Genomic DNA, 19,580 nt, shown 5'->3' on the forward strand with positions numbered 1-19,580 from the left:
TTGAACCCACAACCCCGGCATTGCCCTTGACTGGAATCGAACCCAGGACCCTAAAGTCTGCAGGCTCTATCTACTGAGCCAGCTAGGGCATAATCATCTTTTGTGCAGGGTCAGGAATAGTGTGAGGGGAGTGCTTTTGTGACTGACTTTCACTTAACATAATGCTTTTGACATTCTTCTGCCTTGTTGGCTGAATCTGTAGTTTGGTCCTTGCTGTTACCAAATCCATTAAATGTCTATATCATAATTCATTCACTCACCTATTGAGACATGGAGTTGTTTCTAGCTTTAGTTTGTTATCAGTAAAGCTGCTTTAAAGATCGGCGGTATTAGTCTTTGTGTGGACATAGCAATGTATTGCTCATGGCTAAATACAAGAGTGGATTACTGAGAGCTATGTAAGCATTTAATTTTATATGACTTTACACTTTCTAAATTGTACCATATTACATTTCTACCCAAAATGCATGAGAGTTGCTTTATATCTTTGCCAACATTTTGTATTGGAAGTCTTTAATTTTATCATTATTGGGTATAAAGTGGTGTTTCAGTATGATTTTAAATGTAATTTCCCTTGTAACAAATAATTATGAATATCTTTTCATGTGCTAATTTGCCATTTAAGTCTTGTGAGATATGCTTGGTTGTGTTTATTTTCCTGTTTCTTTTACCTGGGGTGTGTTGAGCGTTGATCTGTTGGTTTATAGTTTTCAAACATGGCAAATATTCAGCTGTTGTTTCTTCAAATATTTTTGAACAGAACGTCCAACCCCTCCTTTCTGAGGCTCTAATTAAATTTATTATGTATTTTAGGCCATATTATATTGCTTCATTTATTTAAAAAGAAAATCTGTTCCTCTGAGTTGGATTTTATATATAAAAAAATATTTTTTTATTGATTTAAGAGAGGAAGGGAGAGGGAGAGAGAGAGAGAGAGAGAGAGAGAGAGAGAGAGAGAGAGAAACATCAATAATGAGAAAATCATTGATTCACTGCCTCCTGCACGGTCCACACTGGGGATTGAGCCTGCAACCTGGGTGTGTGCCCTGACCAGGAATTGAACCGTGACCTCCTGGTTCATAGGTCAATGCTTCATAGGTTGCACTCAACCACTGAGCCATGCTGGCTGGGCTAAAGTGTATTTTTAAAAAATTAATTAATTTGTTTAAAATCTTTATTATTGGAAGTATTACATATGTCCCCTTTATTCCCCCGTCGACCCCCTCCAGGTCACCCCCCCCCACATCCCCCGCCACAGGCCCTAACCACCCCATTGTCTGAGTCCATGGGTTATGCATGTACGCACACAAGGTCATTTTAATGTCTCATTTGCTGATTGTATTGAAGGTTTCATATCTAGCTCTGTGTCTTGTTTTTTTTCTCTCTTGGTGTTGAAATATGTTTTGCTGTTTATTTGTATGCCTGGTAATTTATGATTAGATGCCAGTGTCAATTTTATGTTATTGAATGTTGGACTTTTTGTATTGCTTTCAATATTTTTAGGTTTTAGTTCTAAGATGCAAGTAAATTGTTTGAAATCCATTTGATACTTTTGAGGTATACTTTAGTTTTCTTAGGGCAGGCCCAAGGTGGAAATCCATCCAGAATCCTTGTTGTTGTTTTTTTTAAAATATATTTTATTGATTTTTTACAGACAGGAAGGGAGAGGGATAGAGAGTTAGAAACATCGATTAGCTGCCTCTTGCACACCCCCTACTGGGGATGTGCCCGCAACCAAGGCACATGCCCTTGACCGGAATCGAACCTGGGACCTTTGAGTCCGCAGGCAGACGCTCTATCCACTGAGCCAAACCGGTTAGGGCCAGAATCCTTGTTGGTAGCAGCTCTCTCAGGCTTTCTCTGGACAAAAACATTACAACTTATCACACCATTCCTTAGTAAGCCAGATTATTTTGCCTCAAAACCAAGCATAAAGCAGATAATACTGATTGGTACCTAAGGGTTTCTGAAATGATTCAGACTTGGTTTAATTGTAAATATAAGTATACTAGAGGCCCGGTGCACAAAAATTTGTGCACTCGGCGGGGAGGGGGGTCCCTCAGCCTGTCCTGTGCCCTCTCGCAGTCTGGGACCCCTCAGGAGATAATGACCTGCTGGCTTAGGCCTGCTCCCGGGTGGCAGAGGGCAGGCCCAATCCCTAGGTGCAGCCCCTGTTCGGGCTCAGAGCAGGGCCGATTGGGGAGTTGGGGCGCTGCCCCCTGTCATGCACGGAGCAGGGCGGATCGGGAGGTTGTGATGCCACCCCTAGTCATGCTCAGGGTACAGCCAATTGGGGGGTTTGGGCACCGCCCCCTGTCACACTCAAGGCAGGGTCGATAGGGAAGTTGCGGCGTCACCCCCTGTCATGCACAGAGCAGGGCCCATCAGGGGGTTTGGGGCTCCGTACCCTGTCACACACAGAGCAGGGCCAATCAGGGGGTTGAGGAGTTCCCCCTTGTCATGCACAGAGCAGGGCCGATCGGGGTTGAGGAGCTCCCCGCTGTCATGCACAGAGCGGGGCCAATCCGGGGGTTGAGGAGTTCCCCCCTGTCACGCACAGAGCAGGGCCCATCAGGGGGGTTGGGGCTCCGTACCCTGTCACACACAGAGCAGGGCCAATCAGGGGGTTGAGGAGCTCCCCCCTGTCATGCACAGAGCAGGGCCCATCAGAGGGTTGAGGAGCTCCCCCCTGTCACTCACAGAGTAGGGCTGATAGGGGAGTTGGGGCGCCACCCTCTATCACCCACAGAGCAGGGGCGATCAGGGGGTTGGGGCGCCGCCACTGTCACACTCAGGTCAGGGCCGATGGGGAGGTTATGGCTCTACCCCGTCATACACAGAGCAGGGCCCGTGGGGGGGGGGGGGGGGGGTTGGGGTGCCGCCCTCTATCACCCACAGAGCAGGGCCGATCAGGGGTTGGGGCGCCGCACCCTGTCACACACAGAGCAGGGCCGATCAGGGGTTTAGGGCGCTGCACCCTGTCACACACAGAGCTGCAGGGTGATCAGGGGGTTGGGGAGCTCCCCCCTATCAGGCACAGAGCAGGGCTGATCAGGGGGTTGGAGCACCTTCCCCTGTCACGAACAGAGCAGGGCGGATAGGGAGGTTGTGGCCCTGCCCCCTGTCACACACAGAGCTGCAGGGCGATCAGGGGGTTTGGGCGCTGCCCCCTGTCACGCTGATCCCGGTGCTGGGAGGCATATTACCCTTTTACTATATAGAATAGAGGCCTGGTGCACGGGGGTCGGGGGGGCGGCTGGTTTACCCTGAAGGGTGTCCTGGATCAGGGTGGGGGTCCCCACTGGGGTGCCTGGCCAGTCTGGGTGAGGGGCTGAGGGCCGTTTTCAGGCTGGCGGGTGACTGAAGCTCCCAACCGCTCCTTTTTTTCTTTTTTCTTTTTTATTCTGGGCCAGCTTTAGCTCTGAGGCCTTGGCTGCTGAAAGCAGGTTTCTGGCCTTTGTTTACCTTCTGTATTTGATACAATGTTGCGGTCCGGCTGGTTGAAGCCTGGCTGACTAACGCAGGTTTCTGGGGTTTTGTTTAGCTTCTATATTTGCAACATAGTTGCTTAGAGTTGCAGCTGAGAGGCCAGCAAGTCAGGCGGGGAACGTTGGAGTACGCAGTCACTGGAGCAAGCAAGCCTCCCTGTTCGCGTCAGTGCATGGCTGCCGGCCGCCATGTTGGCTGGCAGTTAATTTGCATATCGCCCTGATTAGCCAATAGGAAGGGTAGCGGATGTACGGCTAATTACCATGTTTCTCTTTTATTATATAAGATTATTAATGCCTTCACTGATAGTAGGCACTGAGGACACCACAGTGGTGAAAAAAAAAAAATAAACAACATCCAGTTAGACAAACTCAAGTATTTTCCCTCTTCATTCCTACTCCCACCTCATTAGTTTCCATGTTTACCTCCTGTGTCTGTTAATCTACTCCTCAAAAGCCATAGCAATTTTCCAAAAAGCCAAATCTGATTCTGCCAGTCTTTTTTTTGTGCCAGTCTGTTTAAAAGCCCTAAATAAGTCCTTCAAGATAAAGTTTAAACAGTTTATCTTGACTTTATCTATAGCCCACTTTTTTACCCTTATTCAGTCACTCCCAAAGTCCCTCAGATTTTACACACAAATTATTTCGTGAGGTGTTGGAAACATTTTAAATATCTTTTCTATTTAAACGATTTTTTCTTTAATTAATTAACATCATTGTCCTCTCTAATAGAGTATAAACTTCTTAAGACCTGAATCTAAGTCACTGTAGTCAATTTAGTGGTCAATTTTTGACCAATATTTAAAAATAAGTATAATAGGAGATTTTGAAGTCTGGACTCCAAAATGTATCACATCACACAATCTTGGTGCTCATGACACTGCATTACATTTACCAGCTGTTTTCCCTGGGCTTCAGGCTGGCTGAAATCTGCAGGAGGACGATGGCCTTGTTTATATTGGACTAGAGGCCCGGTGCATGAATTCATGCACCAGTGGGGTCCCTCGGTTTGGCCTGTGGGATTGGGCCAAAACTGGCTCTCCGACATCCCCCGAGGGGTCCCAGATTGTGAGAGGGCACAGGCCAGGCCGAGGGACCCCACTGGTGCATGATCTGGGCCGGGGAGGGATGTGGGAGGTTGACCAGCTGGGGAGGGACCATGGGAGGGCTCCAGGGTTTGTCCGGCCTGTCTCACTCAGTCCCGATCGGCTGGACCCCAACAGCAAGCTAACCTACTGGTCGGAGTGTCTTCCCCTGGTGGTCAGTGCACATCATAGTGAGCGGTTGAGCGGCCTTAGCATATCATTAGCATATTACTCTTTGGTTGAATAGCCGACCAGATGACTGGACACTTAGCATATTAGGCTTTTATTATATAGGATTCCTAGCGGAGTCACTGTGACAAGCACATATTTCAAACTACAGAAAAGTATTAAAAAGTGAAAAAAAGAGCTCTCTATCTAACCCCAAATATCCTCTTCTACTTCTTGGCATTAACCACTGTTAGTTCAGTATGTATCTTTTCATACTTTTTCTCATTTAATTATTTCCCTGCCCATTTTATTGAGATGTAATTGACACATAACATTGTACTACTTTTATTTTTTAAAAATATATTTTTATTGATTTCAGAGGAAGGGAGAGGGAGAGAGAGATAGAAACATCAATGATGAGAGAGAATCATTGATCAGCTGCCTCCTTCATACCTGCGGACTGATGGGACCGAACCCCCAACCCAGGCTTGTGCCCTGACCGGGAATTGAACCGTGACCTCCTGGTTCATAGGTTGACACTTAACCACTGAGCAACCCAGCCAGGCTTGTATTACTTTTAGGTATATGGAAAGCAAGGGTTTTGGGAAGTAGGACTGGTTTAAGCGAAGGTTGGAGGAATTTGAAGATATGGTTGAAGAAACCCAAAGAAGTCGCTTAAAGCCCCTGGTTCAAGACCTTAACATAGAAAAACACTTAATTGATTGGCTTGTGTGTGTCTGAAGGAGTGTTGGAGAGGTGAGGCTAACCTCATGTTGGTGGGGAAAGGAGTTACACAGGATTGAATTAAGTTGAGACTGAGATATGTGTGAACATGATCTGAAGGAAACCAAAGGCTTTCTGGAGCGTTAGTTGTTTTCAAGGAGAGAACTTAGGTTTGTCTTGTTTGGTAGAGAATCCCAGAACCATCTCTTATTTAGATATTTACATCTCTGAAATAGCCCTACATCTCATTTTGTCTTCCCCCAGGCCTGTACTTAAACAAAATGGTCCTCCAGGAGCATGAGTAAAGTTCTGTGACCTTCTGTATAGTATAAAATACTTAAGTCAATAGGTAGTTCAAGTTTAATTGTGTCATTACAAGCAAAGATTAAAAAAAAAATTGTGTCATTACAAAACTAGGCTGCATAGGATATTAGAAATTATCTAACCTAGACTCTTCCTAAAACATGGAAATTTAGGCGGAAAGATATTACACTCAGCAAAGTAAAAAAATTCAGCTTTATCTCATAATTTTTTTTTTTTTTTTTTTGCTGGAAAAAAAAGTATTTCCAATATTCTTGGAAGTATTTGTCATGTTGATCTGATTGTGCCAGTACTTATGAAAAATAAAGGGAGAGTTTTTATTTTCAGTTGAATTAAATTTGGACAGTTAGAAGATGATTAAAAGTAATATGGGCCATTAGGAAGGAAAGCAGAGATTTAAAAAAATGTCACCAACAAACAAGTATTCAAATAAAAATCATGTGATTAACATTACATTTTCAAACATGTTTAAAATTTTCTAGCTTACAGTGACCCCTGGTGTTATTTTGAAAGCATGCAGTATGTTATTTTTTATTTTTATTTTTTGCAGTATGTTATTTTTATTTTTATTTTTTTGAGGGTGTTCTTATGTTTCCTTTATTTTATTTATTTTTTTAATTCTTTTTTTTATTACTTAAAGTATTACAAAGAGTATTACATATGTCTCCTTCCCCCCCCCCCCCCCCCCCGCCCTTGACATTCCTCAGGCCTCCCCTACCCCCCAGTGTCTTATGTCCATTGGTTATGCTTATATGCATGCATACAAGTCCTTCGGTTGATCTCTTACCCCCCCCCCCCCCCCACCCACCTCCTGCCCCCCAACCCTTCCCGGCCTTCCCGCTGTAGTTCGACAGTCTGTTAGAGGCAGCTCTGCCTCTGTATCTATTTTTGTTCAAAAGTTTATTATGGTCTTTATTATCCATAAATGGGTGAGATCATGTGGTATTTTTCCTTCATTGACTGGCTTATTTCACTTAGCATAATGCTCTCCAGTTCCATTCATGCTGTGGCAAATGGTAAGAGTTCCTTCTTTTTTACAGCAGCATAGTATTCCATCGTGTAGATGTACCACAGTTTTCTAATCCATTCATCTACTAATGGGCACTTAGGCTGTTTCCAGATCTTAGGTATGGTGAATTGTGCTGCTATATACATAGGGGTGCATAGATCCTTTCTGATTGGTGTTTCTGTTTTCTTGGGATATATTCCTAGAAGCGGGATGACAGGGTCAAATGGGAGTTCCATTTTTAGTTTTTTGAGGAAACTCCATACTGTCTTCCATAGTGGCTGCACCAGTCTGCATTCCCACCAGCAGTGCACGAGTGTTCCTTTTTCTCCACATCCTCTCCAGCACTTGTCGTTTGTTGATTTGTTGATGATAGCCATTCTGACAGGTGTGAGATGGTACCTCATTGTTGTTTTGATTTGCATCTCTTGGATGATTAGTGACTTTGAGCATGTTTTCATATGTCTCTTGGCTTTCTGAATGTCCTCTTTTGAAAGGTGTCTATTTAGGTCCTTTGCCCATTTTTTGATTGGATTGTTTATCTTCCTTTTGTTGAGTTATATGAGTTCCCCATAAATGTTGGAGATTAAACCCTTATCAGTAATAACATTGGCAAATATGTTCTCCCATACAGTGGGCTTTCTTGTTGGTTTGTTGATGGTTTCTTTTGCTGTGCAGAAGCTTTTTATTTTGATGGAGTCCCATTTGTTTATTTTCTCTTTAGTTTCCAATGCCCTAGGATCTGTATCGGTGAAGAAGTTGCTTTGGCATATGTCTGAGATTTTGTTGCCTTTGGATTCTTCTAGTATTTTTATGGTTTCCCGTCGTATATTTAAGTCCTTTATCCATTTTGAGTTTATTTTTGTGTATGGTGTAAGTTGGTGGTCTAGTTTCATTTTCTTGCATGTATCTGTCCAATTTTCCCAACACCATTTATTGAAGAGACTATCTTGACCCCAATGTATGTTCTTGCCTCCTTTGTCAAATATTAATTGAGCATATTGATTCGGGCTGATTTCTGGGCTCTCTATTCTATTCCATTGATCTATATATCTGTTCTTGTGCCAGTACCAGGCAGTTTTGAGAACAGTGGCTTTGTAATACAGCTTGATATCTGGTATTGAGATCCCACCTACTTTGTTCTTTCTCAGGATTGCTGCAGCTATTCGGGGTCTTTTTTTATTCCAGATGGATTTTTGGAGAGTTCGTTCTAGGTCTGTGAAATATGCCGTTGGTATTTTAATGGGAAGTGCGTTGAATTTATAGATTGCTTTGGGCAGTATGGACATTTTAATGATGTTGATTCCGCCAATCCAAGAACATGGTATGTTCTTCCATCTGTTTATGTCTTCCTCTATCTCTTTTTTCAACGTCCTGTAGTTTTCTGAGTGGAGGTCTTTTACCTCTTTCGTTAAGTTTATTCCTAGGTAGCTTAATTTTTTTGGTGCGATGGTAAATGGGATTGTTTTTATAATCTCTCTTTCTGCAAGTTCACTATTGGTGTATAGAAATGCCATAGATTTCTTGGCGTTAATTTTGTATCCTGCTACATTGCCGAATTCTTTTATTAAGCCTAATAGTTTTTTGATGGAGTCTTTAGGGTTTTTTATGTATAATATCATGTCATCTGCAAATAAGGACAGTTTTACTTCCTCTTTTCCAATTTGGATGCCTTTTATTTCTTCTTCTTGTCTAATTGCAATGGCTAATACTTCCAGGACTATGTTGAACAGGAGTGGTGAGAGTGGGCATCCCTGTCTTGTTCCTGTTCTTAGGGGAAATGGTGTTAGTTTTTGTCCATTGAGTATGATGTTGGCTGTGGGTTTGTCATATATGGCTTTTATTATGTTGAGGTATGATCCTTCTATTCCCACCTCGCTGAGAGTTTTTATCAAAAATGGGTGTTGAATTTTGTCAAACGCTTTTTCTGCATCAATTGATATGACCATGTGGTTTTTTTCTTTCAATTTGTTTATGTGGTGTATCACGTTTATTGATTTGCGGATATTGTACATCCTTGCATCCCTGGGATAAATCCTACTTGGTCATGGTGTATGATCTTTCTGATGTACTGCTGGATCCGATTTGCTAAGATTTTGTTGAGGATTTTGGCATCTATATTCATGAGGGATATTGGCCTGTAATTCTTTGAGACTGAAAATTGTCCTGAAAGAGTTTAATGCTTTTGAACTGTGTATTTTTTCAATTTTCATAATTTTCATGAATAACCTCAATCAGCTGTCAAAGAAATAGTATACATTAAGGATAACTTTTCTACTTTTAAATGTAAACAGCACCTCATTAGTCATCTTTTGAATTTTAGAGACACACCCAGCTGGCTAAGGGCCACCACACCCTGTCTATATTTACTGAACAAAGAATAAATGTTGCTAGGTTGCTATAATGTTCAAAGAACAGACTAATTATTTAAAGCTCAAGTTTAAGTTCATATATTCTGATTACTCAGTTGGTTTTCATATCATGACAAGGGGCAGCTTCCACTGATGGCCAATACTGGCATAGGACAGTATTTAATAATTGGGTATGATGCATTTTGTGCTGGGGCAGAGGAGCACTTAATGTGGTTCATTTTACTGAGGCCATGCTTAGAAATTTCAGGCTTAGAAAAATGACACACATACTTCCTCCTGGTATTTAGCTTTCTTTTCTTTTCTTTTTTTTTAAAAATATATTTTATTGATTTTTTACAGAGAGGAAGGGAGAGGGATAGAGCGTTAGAAACATTGATGAGAGAGGAACATCAATCAGCTGCCTCCTGCACATCTCCTACTGGGGATTGTGCCTGCAACCCAGGTACATGCCCTTGACCGGAATCGAACCTGGGACCCTTCAGTCCGCAGGCTGACGCTCTATCCACTGAGCCAAACCGGTTTTGGCTGGTATTTAGCTTTCTATCCGATATTTAGAATTCAACTCCAAAAGTTTACAACTGTAGATATGAAAGAATATTTTGTGAATGTTTTAAAAGATTGTAGCTTCTTTCCTGTGCTATGTTTTAGACTAGGGCTTATCTTAATAATTCTACCTCCTCTAATTATTTGTCATTCAAATTAAAATTGTGCACCAAGGCTTTGCTGATTGAGACATTTCTGGACAATTTTTTCTTTGAGCCGACTTCATGTTGATTAAGCTATAAACTTAATACAGTATTTATTCAACAAGGGTCAATTAAATGCACAGCACAAGACTAAGGATCTACTAGAGATAGAAGTACTTATATCTAAAAATGTCCCTTTTAAAATGTATGTATATACTAATAGTTCCATAATTTGGGACAGTAGTCTTGCCATGAAGCATACTAATGTCCTGGAAAGGAATTCTTATTAAACTAATACTTAACAAATGTGCACAAGTTTAAAAGTTATGTACTAATTATATTTTGATAGCCAAGATATGGAAACAACTGAAGTGTTTGTCAATGGATGAATGGATAAAGGAAATGTGGCCTATATACACAATGAAATATTATTCAGCCATACAAAAGAAGGAAACCTTGTCATTTGCAACAACAGAGAAAGGCAAATATTAAACACTATGATCTCACTTATACATGGAATCTAAAAAACCAAAAAAACAACAACCATTTTATTTAAAAAATAATTTTATTGATTTCAGAGATGAAGCGGGGAGAGAGAGATAGAAACATCAATGATGAGAGAGAATCATTGATTGGCTGCCTCCTGCACACCCCACACGGGATCACCCCCCTTCCCCGCCCCCCCCCCCCCCCCCCCCCCCGCAACTCACGCATGTGCCCTAACTACAGAATTGAACTATGACCTCCTGATTCATAAGTTGACGCTCAACCACTGAGCCATGCCAGCTGGGCCAAAATTCACCATTTTTAAAGTGTACCATTCAGTGTTTTTAGGATATTCATAAGGTTGTGTAATCATCACCATTATCTGATTTCAGAACGTTTTCATCATATTCAAAAGAAACCTCCTGCCCATTAACAGTCATATCCCATTTTTCCCTTTTCCCAGACCCTGACAACCACGAATCCACTTTCTGTCTAGGAATTTGTCCATTCTAGACCTTTCATATAAGCGGAATCATAGAGTATGATGTGGCTTTTTGCTGACTGGCTTCTTTCACTTAGCGTGTTTCCTTGGTTCATCCATGTTGTACCATGGTCAGTACTTTCCTTTTCATTGCCAGACAATATTCCAGTGTATGGATAGGCCACACTTGGTTTTTTCATTCATCAGTTGATATTTTTGGGTCTCTTCCTTTTTTTTTTTTTTTTTTTTTTTTGACTACTAAGAATGCTGCTATGAACATTTTTGATTGGACATATGTTTTTTGTTTAGACATACATTTTTAATCCTTTTAAAATAGAATTCTCTTGGAGTACAATGTAGCGGTCAAGCGGAATAAAGTTAACTAGAAGAGGACGTTCTGCCAGGAAAAGGCGGGAGCCTGCAAGCAGGCCACGTCAGAACAAAGTCTTGCAAGCAAGACTTATTGTTCAGAGGCGGAATTTCCTTAAGGTGTTAAATAGTCCATGAGGGCATGGAAAGCCAGGGAGGGTGCACTGCTGCAGGTGGAAAGAGTCTTTGTATAACATAGGAAATTAATAGTGTAATGTATAACTTAGCTCTGATGATCTCATAAGCATGCCTGTTAATCATTGTCACTTGTTGTACTCCATTGTTATTTGCTGTACTCCCTGAATAAAAGCCATGAGGGCTTTGGGGGCTTTTGCTACTTGCCTGACTAGCAATAGCCCTCTGCTTCTCTAACTTCATCCTGCATGCCAAGCTTGCCTCAGCGTCTCCGTTCACAAAGAACATCAACATACAACCTGGGAATAGACTTGCTGGGCCATATACTGTTTATTAAGGAACTGAAATTCTTGCTTCACATAATATTCTGAGACCCAGCCACATTATGGTTATCCATTGATCAGTTGACATTAGGATTGTTTTCACTCTAACTGTATGAATAACTCAGTATGAACATTTGTGTCCGAGTTTTTGCAGACATGTTTTTATTTCTCTAAGAATGTAATTGTGGGCTATGTGATACCTGTTGAAACTTTTGAGAAACAGCTAATCTGTTTTTCAAAGTGGCTGCTCCACTTTACAATCTCATCATCAATATATTAAGAGTTCCAACTTCTACACATCTTTGAAAATTAATAGAAACCTGATAGGGCTACTAAGGCAACTAAATAGGTTTATAAATGTAAAGCCCATATTTGGCCTCTAATGTTTTATGGGATTCAGTTAGGTTATGTTTTTTAAAAATAAACATATCAAAAACTTTACCATTGAGGGATGCCACTAAAAAAGGGGGGGGGGCGTGTGGAAGCCACTGATGGAAATACTAGGAGCAAAAATTCTCAAGGTTTGGGACCTTTTATCGAATGTAATGTCTTTCAGGCCATTAGAGGGTGGTAAAATCAATTTAGTGGGTTGGAAAATTTACTAGCATTGGAAAAAATAGAATAGAAAACATCAGAGTACATCACAAGCAGTAAGTGCTTTTTCGTGAAATATGGTTTTACTGCTAGAGGTCTGAACCAGGTCACAGTGTTAAAATGTATCTTTTATATATATGTATATATGTATATGTATATATATATATGTGTGTGTGTATATATATATATATATATATATATTATTGATTTCAGAGAGGGAGAGAAACAATGATGAGAGAGAATCATCAATCAGCTGCCTCCTACGTGTCCCCCTGTGGATTGAACCCACAACCTGGGCATGTGCCCTTGACAGGAATTGAACCAGGACCCTTCAGTCTGCAGGCCGATGCTCTATCCACTGAGCAAAAGCAGCTAGGGCAAAATGTATTTTTTTTCTTTTAAATATACTTTTATTGATTTAAGAGAGGGAGAGGGAGAGAGAGAAACATCAATGATGAGAGAGAATCATTGATTGGCTGCCTCCTGCATTCCTCCTACTGGGATCTAGCCAACAACCCAGGCACGTGCCCTTGACCAGAATTGAACCTGGGACCCTTCAGTCCGCAGGCTGATGCTCTGTCCACCGAGCCAAACCAGCTAGGGCGCAAAAATGTATTTTTTAATGTGGGTCACAGTCAAAGAAGCTCCTGAAGTCCATCTACCACTTGCTGTTTGAATCCAATCCACATCTGTATCTGTAGGACTGTCAGTTCCTGATTTAAAACATTCCAGCTATCGTTTTGGATATTTTGCTGAGAAGCTTTTCTTCAAAATAATGAAAAAACAGAACATAAAAAATGCTTTGTCTCAATCTGTTGTTTTAAATCTTTTGGAAAATGAAGCATGCTGAAAGTATTTTCTTGTATGTGTTGCAGCATTAGAAACATCATTACTCAGAGGCTCATCACTGGCTTTGAAGGTAGTCACTCATAAGTGAACTACCATTATCATTAATAATATGTGTGAGTATCAACACACCAACTGAGTAGGGCAGTTTTAAGGTCTGTAAATACTACTAAAAATATTAACTTATAATCATAGTGGCAGAAGCCTTAGTGTGTATGACCACATTTTACAACCAAATTAGCTATGATCTTAAAAACAAAGTACAAAACTTAAAAAAAGGGGGTTAACCTTCAAAAATGAAAAATTGCGATTCATATTTTGAAAAGTCAAATTATGTCAATCATGGCTGCTGACTGTTTAAACACAACCTAAAAGAAAATTAGGGTAGTGACACTAGGTTGAGAAATGTCTACTACATATGCAGAATGAAATCTCAAATCAGGCCGATATCTTTCCAATATCCTGATGTACAGTTGGCTCTCCATATCTTTGAGTTCCTCATCTGAGGATTCAACCAATCACAGATTGTAATATTAAAAAGTTAGGTTGTGGCTAATGTGTACTATGTAGTTAGGGCTACAATGGCGGGGTCTGTACTGAACGTGTCACTTCTTCCTTGTCATTATTCCCTAAATAACACAGTATAACAACTCTGCATAGTTGTTTTAGGTATCATAAGTAATCTACAGATGATTTAAAGTATGCATGGATATGCATAGGTTATGTGCAAATATGCCTCTTTATATTAGGGATTTGAGCATTGCAGACTTTGGTGTCCATGGAGGTGGGGGAAGGTATCCGGGAATCAACTCCCCCAAGGATACAGAGAAGACTATCATATAAACTTGTCATTACAATGATTTGTTAAATATATTTTTTATTGTTTTCAGAGGAAGGGCGAGATAGAAACATCAATGATGAGAACCCAGTTAACACGGGCATGTGCCCTGACTGGAATTGAACTGTGATGTCCTGGTTCATAGGTCCATAGGTCGACGCTCAACCACTGAGCCATGCCAGCTGGGCTACAGTGATTTTTTTAATGGTCCCTGTATGAGATTGAGGGCATGAATTTCCCACAGTAACTTACCTACTTGGCTTTCAATATTTGCTTAATTTATTATATTCAAATAGATTAATTGCTATGTGTCAAGCTCTATGAAGTTCTAGGAACTTAAAAATGAAGAGAGTTCCTAATCTTACCGGTTTCACACTTAGAGGGGAAACAAACATTTACAGTAGTGTGATATGGAGCAGCACCACATTGTCTAGCAGATAAAAGCTGGCTAATGTCCAAGATCTGTTTTAAGGGATGACTTTGAAAGGCGAGCAAGAGGGGAAGAATATTACTGGGTGAGGAAACTCACATAAGGCAAATGTAAAGGGAAAAAGTGCGGGAAGATACAGGGGGTGGGCAAAAGTAGGTCTACAGTTGTTTGTATGGAAAATAATACAATAAAATAATACAAGAATAAACTTGTTTTGCATAGTCATAACTGTAAACCTACTTTTGCCCACCCCTGCAGAGATGGATTGGTACCTAAGATTCTTATGCTATGTTAAGTAGTTTATATTTTATCTAATATACAAAACAAGACCAGTGAAGGTTGTAAGCAGGGAGAAGACATGATCAGATTAGTTTTGAATGGAACAAGTAAGAGACTAGTTGGGAAGTAGGTTGAGCTATAAATTGAAGGCCTTAAAAAGGTGTAGGGCACTGTCAACAAATGTTTGAGTATACACTACTATACACAGGTATTGGGAAAATATTTCCTCTATTAAAAAAAGACTTACATTTCAGCAGGTTATATAGACACTTATATAAGAATCTAGGAGAACTATGGATGTTAGGAAAGGATTCCCTGAGAAAATGACACTAAAGTTGAGACCTGAAGGAAAAAATAAGATTTTAAAGATTGAGACTAATTTGAAGTACTTATTCCTATATACTCCTCTGAAAGAGAACCAATTGCCCACACTGTAAATCTAACAAAGAACCTAAATGTTTATTAAAAAATTAAAGTGATGAGGACAAGATTAAGTCTTTCTTGTCTATTTTCCCATAGTACCTTATCTATAATAAGTGTAATATGCTAATTAGACCAGATGTCCTTCTGGATGAAGCCAGGGCTGCGAGGGAAGCCCAGGTGCCAGGTGCCAGAGGTAAGCCAGTGCCTGTAGCTGGGGGAAGGAAGGCCTACTCTTGCACAAATTTTGTGCATCAGGCCTCTAGTCTATATAATAAAAGCCTAAACGACCACTATGGCAGAATGACCAGAATGACTGGTCACTATGATGTGCACTGACCACCAGGGGGCAGACGCTCAACACAGGAGCTGCCCCCTGGTGGTCAGTGAGCTCCCACAGGGGGAGTGCTGCTCAGTCAGAAGCCTGGCTCATGGCTGGCGAGCGCAGTGGCGGTGGTGGGAGCCTCTCTTGCCTCCATGGCAGTGCTAAGGAGCAGCGAGCAGGCAGGCAGTAAGGAGCGAGGGGTCTGGGACTGCAAGAGCACAGGCTGGGCTGAGGGACCTCCCCCCCCCCCACCCAGTGCACAAATTTTGTGCACCGGGCCTGTAGTATTTGTATAATTTACACTGTGTTGACAATTCGGAAGAGGACCAAATGAAAGAAAGGCCAGATTAAAAAATATTTATATATATATATATTTTTATTGATTTCAGAGGGGAAGGGAGAGGGAGATAGAAACATCAATGATGAGAGAGAATCATTGATTGGCTGCCTCCTGCACACCCCCTACTGGGGATGGAACCATGACCTCCTGGTTCATAGGTCGATGCTCAACTACTAAGCCACAATAGCCAGGCAAAAGGTCAGATTTAAGAGCCAAGAAAGAGATACTACCAAAGAAAAGGGGGAGATAAAAAGATTAAGTAATTAAAAATGGCAAATGCCTTAGAATGTTCAAAGGCTCCGAATTGTCCATTTAACACAATAATTTGGAGGTCCCTCTTAACATGTAATTTCAGTGAGAAAAGCACAGTAAGTGAAAATGAGACTTCCGGTAAAGAAGCTTGGTTGAGAAGTAATGCTGCATGAGGGCTTTTTTGTTTGTTCTTGTTTTTATTTATTAAGGTAGGAAGAGAGCAGAGGGTTTCCAATATCCTTGTTTGAAGGAAAATGCCACTTGTTGAAACATTACTCTGGACACGTGGTTTTATAACTTGTGTTGGTACTTCCTCTAGATTCCTGCATATATATAAAAGAATGTTAATACATTTTCACTTATCACTAGGAAAGAACATGAGATGCATAAACACGCTGAACATTTATGTTTTGGAGAAGGTGTAAATCTGTAAGGTATGAACCAATCACTTCTGGTCATTTCTTCCAGCCTATGCCTAAGAGAGATGAGGAATACATTATTTCTTTTTTTCCCAAAGAAAGAGGTCAGAGAGACAAGTAACAATTAAAACATTTTATTATTTAATACATTATCACTGGCACATCCCAGTGATGCTTTTACATGCCAAGATTATTTGTAATCATGAATGTCATTGATAACTAAGAGGACAGTCAAGCACCGATATACTCCTTAGAGGCCTAATGGTGCTGTATTTTGCTCACCAGTTTTCAGGTTAAATCCCTTCTTACCACGTTATTTTCTGTGATTACTACGCTATCCCTAACAATCATTTCATGTCTTCCCCCAAGGCATTTCTCTGCTATGTCTTGCTGGGGTGGTGTAATAAAGTTGCAGCTTGAAACAAACAAACAAACAACAACAAATACCTAAAGTAAAATGACTTGCCAACACAAGATCTCTCTGCAATACATAGGAATGAAAAATTAAAAACAAAGTGGTAAAAATAATAAATAGTTCTTTTCAAACGTAACTTTCAGATACCAGGTCAGGGGGATGGAAACCGAAAATCCCTAATGCTTACCAGTTGGTTCAATGTGCTTTTTTGTGTGTGTTTGTTAAAAATCAGTTTCCACCATGACAAAGGAAGGATTGCATGCTACTTTCTAATGGTATTTCTTCTGTTTTGGTGCCTTTGAAAAGGGTGGATAATTATTTTTATGAAACACCAACTCAAAAGCCCTCTGATGACTTGGTGGTAACAACCGCTAAGCTTGACTCCTACCAGACATTCCTGGATATAAAAGGAATGTAAAACATCACATAATTTTCCCACGTGTAACTTCTCCGACGTTTAATACTCCAGCCTGTGGCTTCAAGTCACTGCCTGTGCATGCTCGTCTTCTCCAGCAGGACTGCCCTTCCTGGTCGAGCTCAGCGCTCACGCTGTAACTGGAGAACTCGGCATTGATCCGGCCGAAGAGGGGCGGCCTGGCGTCGCGCTCACCCCCATCCCAGCCCACCGCGCCGGGCCTCTCCTCCCGGTCGGGTGTTTTCCGGCCTTACCTGGGCTGCAAACCCCGTGCCGCCCCCCAGGCGGACACCTGTCAGCCGCGGGCAGTCCCGGCCCCCCGGGATGTGGTGGGGGTGGGGATGGCAGCCCGGCCCCTGCCCCGCCGGGCCACAGCCGTCCAGTCCCCTCGTCCTCTAACACGCGGGCTGCCCAGGGGGCAGGAGACCGGACCCGGGCAGGAGCCCAGACCCCGACCCCGGGCTGGCCCCGCTCCCCCGCGATCGGCTGAGACGAGCCCTTTCACCTGGAGCCGATCCAGACGTCCGCAGGGTCCGCCCGGCTCCGGCCGGCTCGCCGGGGCAGGGAAGGTCAAGCTCACCTTGCGGGAGGGCGCCCGACCGCGGCCACAGCACCCAGGCCGCGCAGCACCGTGTCCCCAGGTCAGGAGAGGACAGCGCCGGCCGCGGGCCCCGCCCCTTTCCCGGCAGGCCGCCGACTTCCGGACCTGCGCGCTAACCCTCTGCGCCGCCGGCCGCCCCTCCCCCGCCCGCCGACTCCCGGCATGCTCCGCGGAGGAAGGAACAGAGTCGACAATAACAAACCCAGCCGCGGCCGTGTACCCGGCCCTGCCGACCCCTCGGCGCTGCCTCAGGGTCCTCCCGTCGCCCCGGCCCCTCGGCTCTGACGGGCCGCGGCCCCCTTCCCCCCGGCCCCCGACGCAGAGCCGAGGGGCCTGACCGCGTCCCTCCTCCGCCCGGACCCCTCCCTCCCGCCCGGAGTTCGGGGCCGCGGCCGGCACCGGGACGCCGGCGATCGTGTCGGTTGGCAGAGCCGGATGGGCGGTTGGTAGCCGCCGCCGAGGACGAGGCGGCGGCGGAAGATGGTGCCAGGGGCTGCCGGCTCTGCTGCTGCCGCCGACGGAGGAGGTGCTGCCAGGTGGGTGCCGGCGCCGCCCGCGTCGTCTTCCCCCATCTGGCGCCGCGGCCGCGCTGGGCCCGGGCGCCGGGGTCCGGCGGGGCTGGAGCGCCGCCCGCGCGCCGGTGCCGGCAGGTGCTGCCTGGCGGTCGCCTCCCAGCGCCGCGGCCCCTGTGCCGACAGGGCTCCCTGAAGCCCCGCGGGTGGTGGGGCGGGCTCGCCGGGCCGGGCCGGCCTGGGCTTCCTGCGGCGGGGCCCCCGGGATGCCTGCCGGTCGGGGCGCGCCCCGGCAGCCTGGCAAGAGTGGCCGGTGGGGAGAGACGCCCGAACCCACCGGGACGCCTCCACACTCGTTGCCACCCTTGCTGGGCTCAGCTGAGCCTCAGGGTGCCTTTGACTTGAGAAACCGGAGAGTGGAATTGGGCCGAGGCCGAACCGAGCGTTCAGTGGGCGAAGCGGGGAGGGAGACGTCTTTGTCCCGACCCCGGAGTTGGAGGATCGGGATAAAGTTACTCCGAGGAATGACTCAGCCTCCGCCCGCCCCACGGATGGATTTGGGATGGAGTATGTATGTATGCGGATTTCACAACTTCCTCGGTAGCAGCAGAACCACGGGAGAAACGGCAGCTTCTCGGAATATCGTTACGGTTCCTTCCAAGGCCTGCCGGATGCGCTTTGTTTATTGTTGATAGTTTCACAATCTCGTCTTCTCCGTCGTGACTCTTTCAAGTGTGGTCACACCACCAAGCGATGTGGGGCTTAGTGCCAGGGGAGACTAATGTGCTTCCTCTTGGTAGAGTCACGTTACTACAGGACATTAAGCTGGATAGGAATGTTCGCCCGAAGTCTGCAGCGTGTCTGTATTGCTAACCACTTGATCGCATAGTTTCCTGTGTGTGTGTGTGGTGCTTGAATGGTTTATCCCAAGGATTGGAAGGTTAGCAATTGAGGCAACTATTTTTAATTTAGCAAGACGAGTCTGGGTTTAATGGAGAATCTCATTATTGTATTTCGCTATTTGATACAAAAAGGGTCCCCCTTCCAATGCTGATATTTAGTATGAGAAGCAGAAGGACCACCGGGGAAGGTGGTTGATGTAATTTTTGAGAGGTTATTTGATCTGTAGGTGGACCATTGCTAAGGATGTGAAGATGCTTTGCTTTCTGTTATTTAATGGGACAGAATGTGGCCTGAACGACCATATTTTCTCAGAAATACTTATGTCATGATTTTATGTTAGTGTTTGCA

The 19,580-nt window shown here is 43.7% G+C and overlaps 1 protein-coding gene across 2 annotated transcripts in view; it reads left to right on the plus strand.

Moving 5' to 3' along the window:
* Positions 1-18,003: 18,003 nt before the first annotated feature.
* RB1CC1 (RB1 inducible coiled-coil 1) overlaps positions 18,004-19,580 on the plus strand; it is a 67,985-nt gene continuing 66,408 nt past the window's right edge. For both annotated transcript variants that reach the window (XM_070392321.1, XM_070392322.1), the window contains exon 1: positions 18,004-18,353. The gene's annotated coding sequence lies outside the window, so the exon portion shown is untranslated. The remainder of the gene's footprint in view (positions 18,354-19,580) is intronic.

This window comes from Myotis yumanensis, unplaced genomic scaffold (genome assembly GCF_028538775.1).
Source record: "Myotis yumanensis isolate MYYU_CA2020_CCGP unplaced genomic scaffold, mMyoYum1.0.hap1 SCAF_15, whole genome shotgun sequence".
Lineage (NCBI taxonomy): Eukaryota > Metazoa > Chordata > Mammalia > Chiroptera > Vespertilionidae > Myotis > Myotis yumanensis.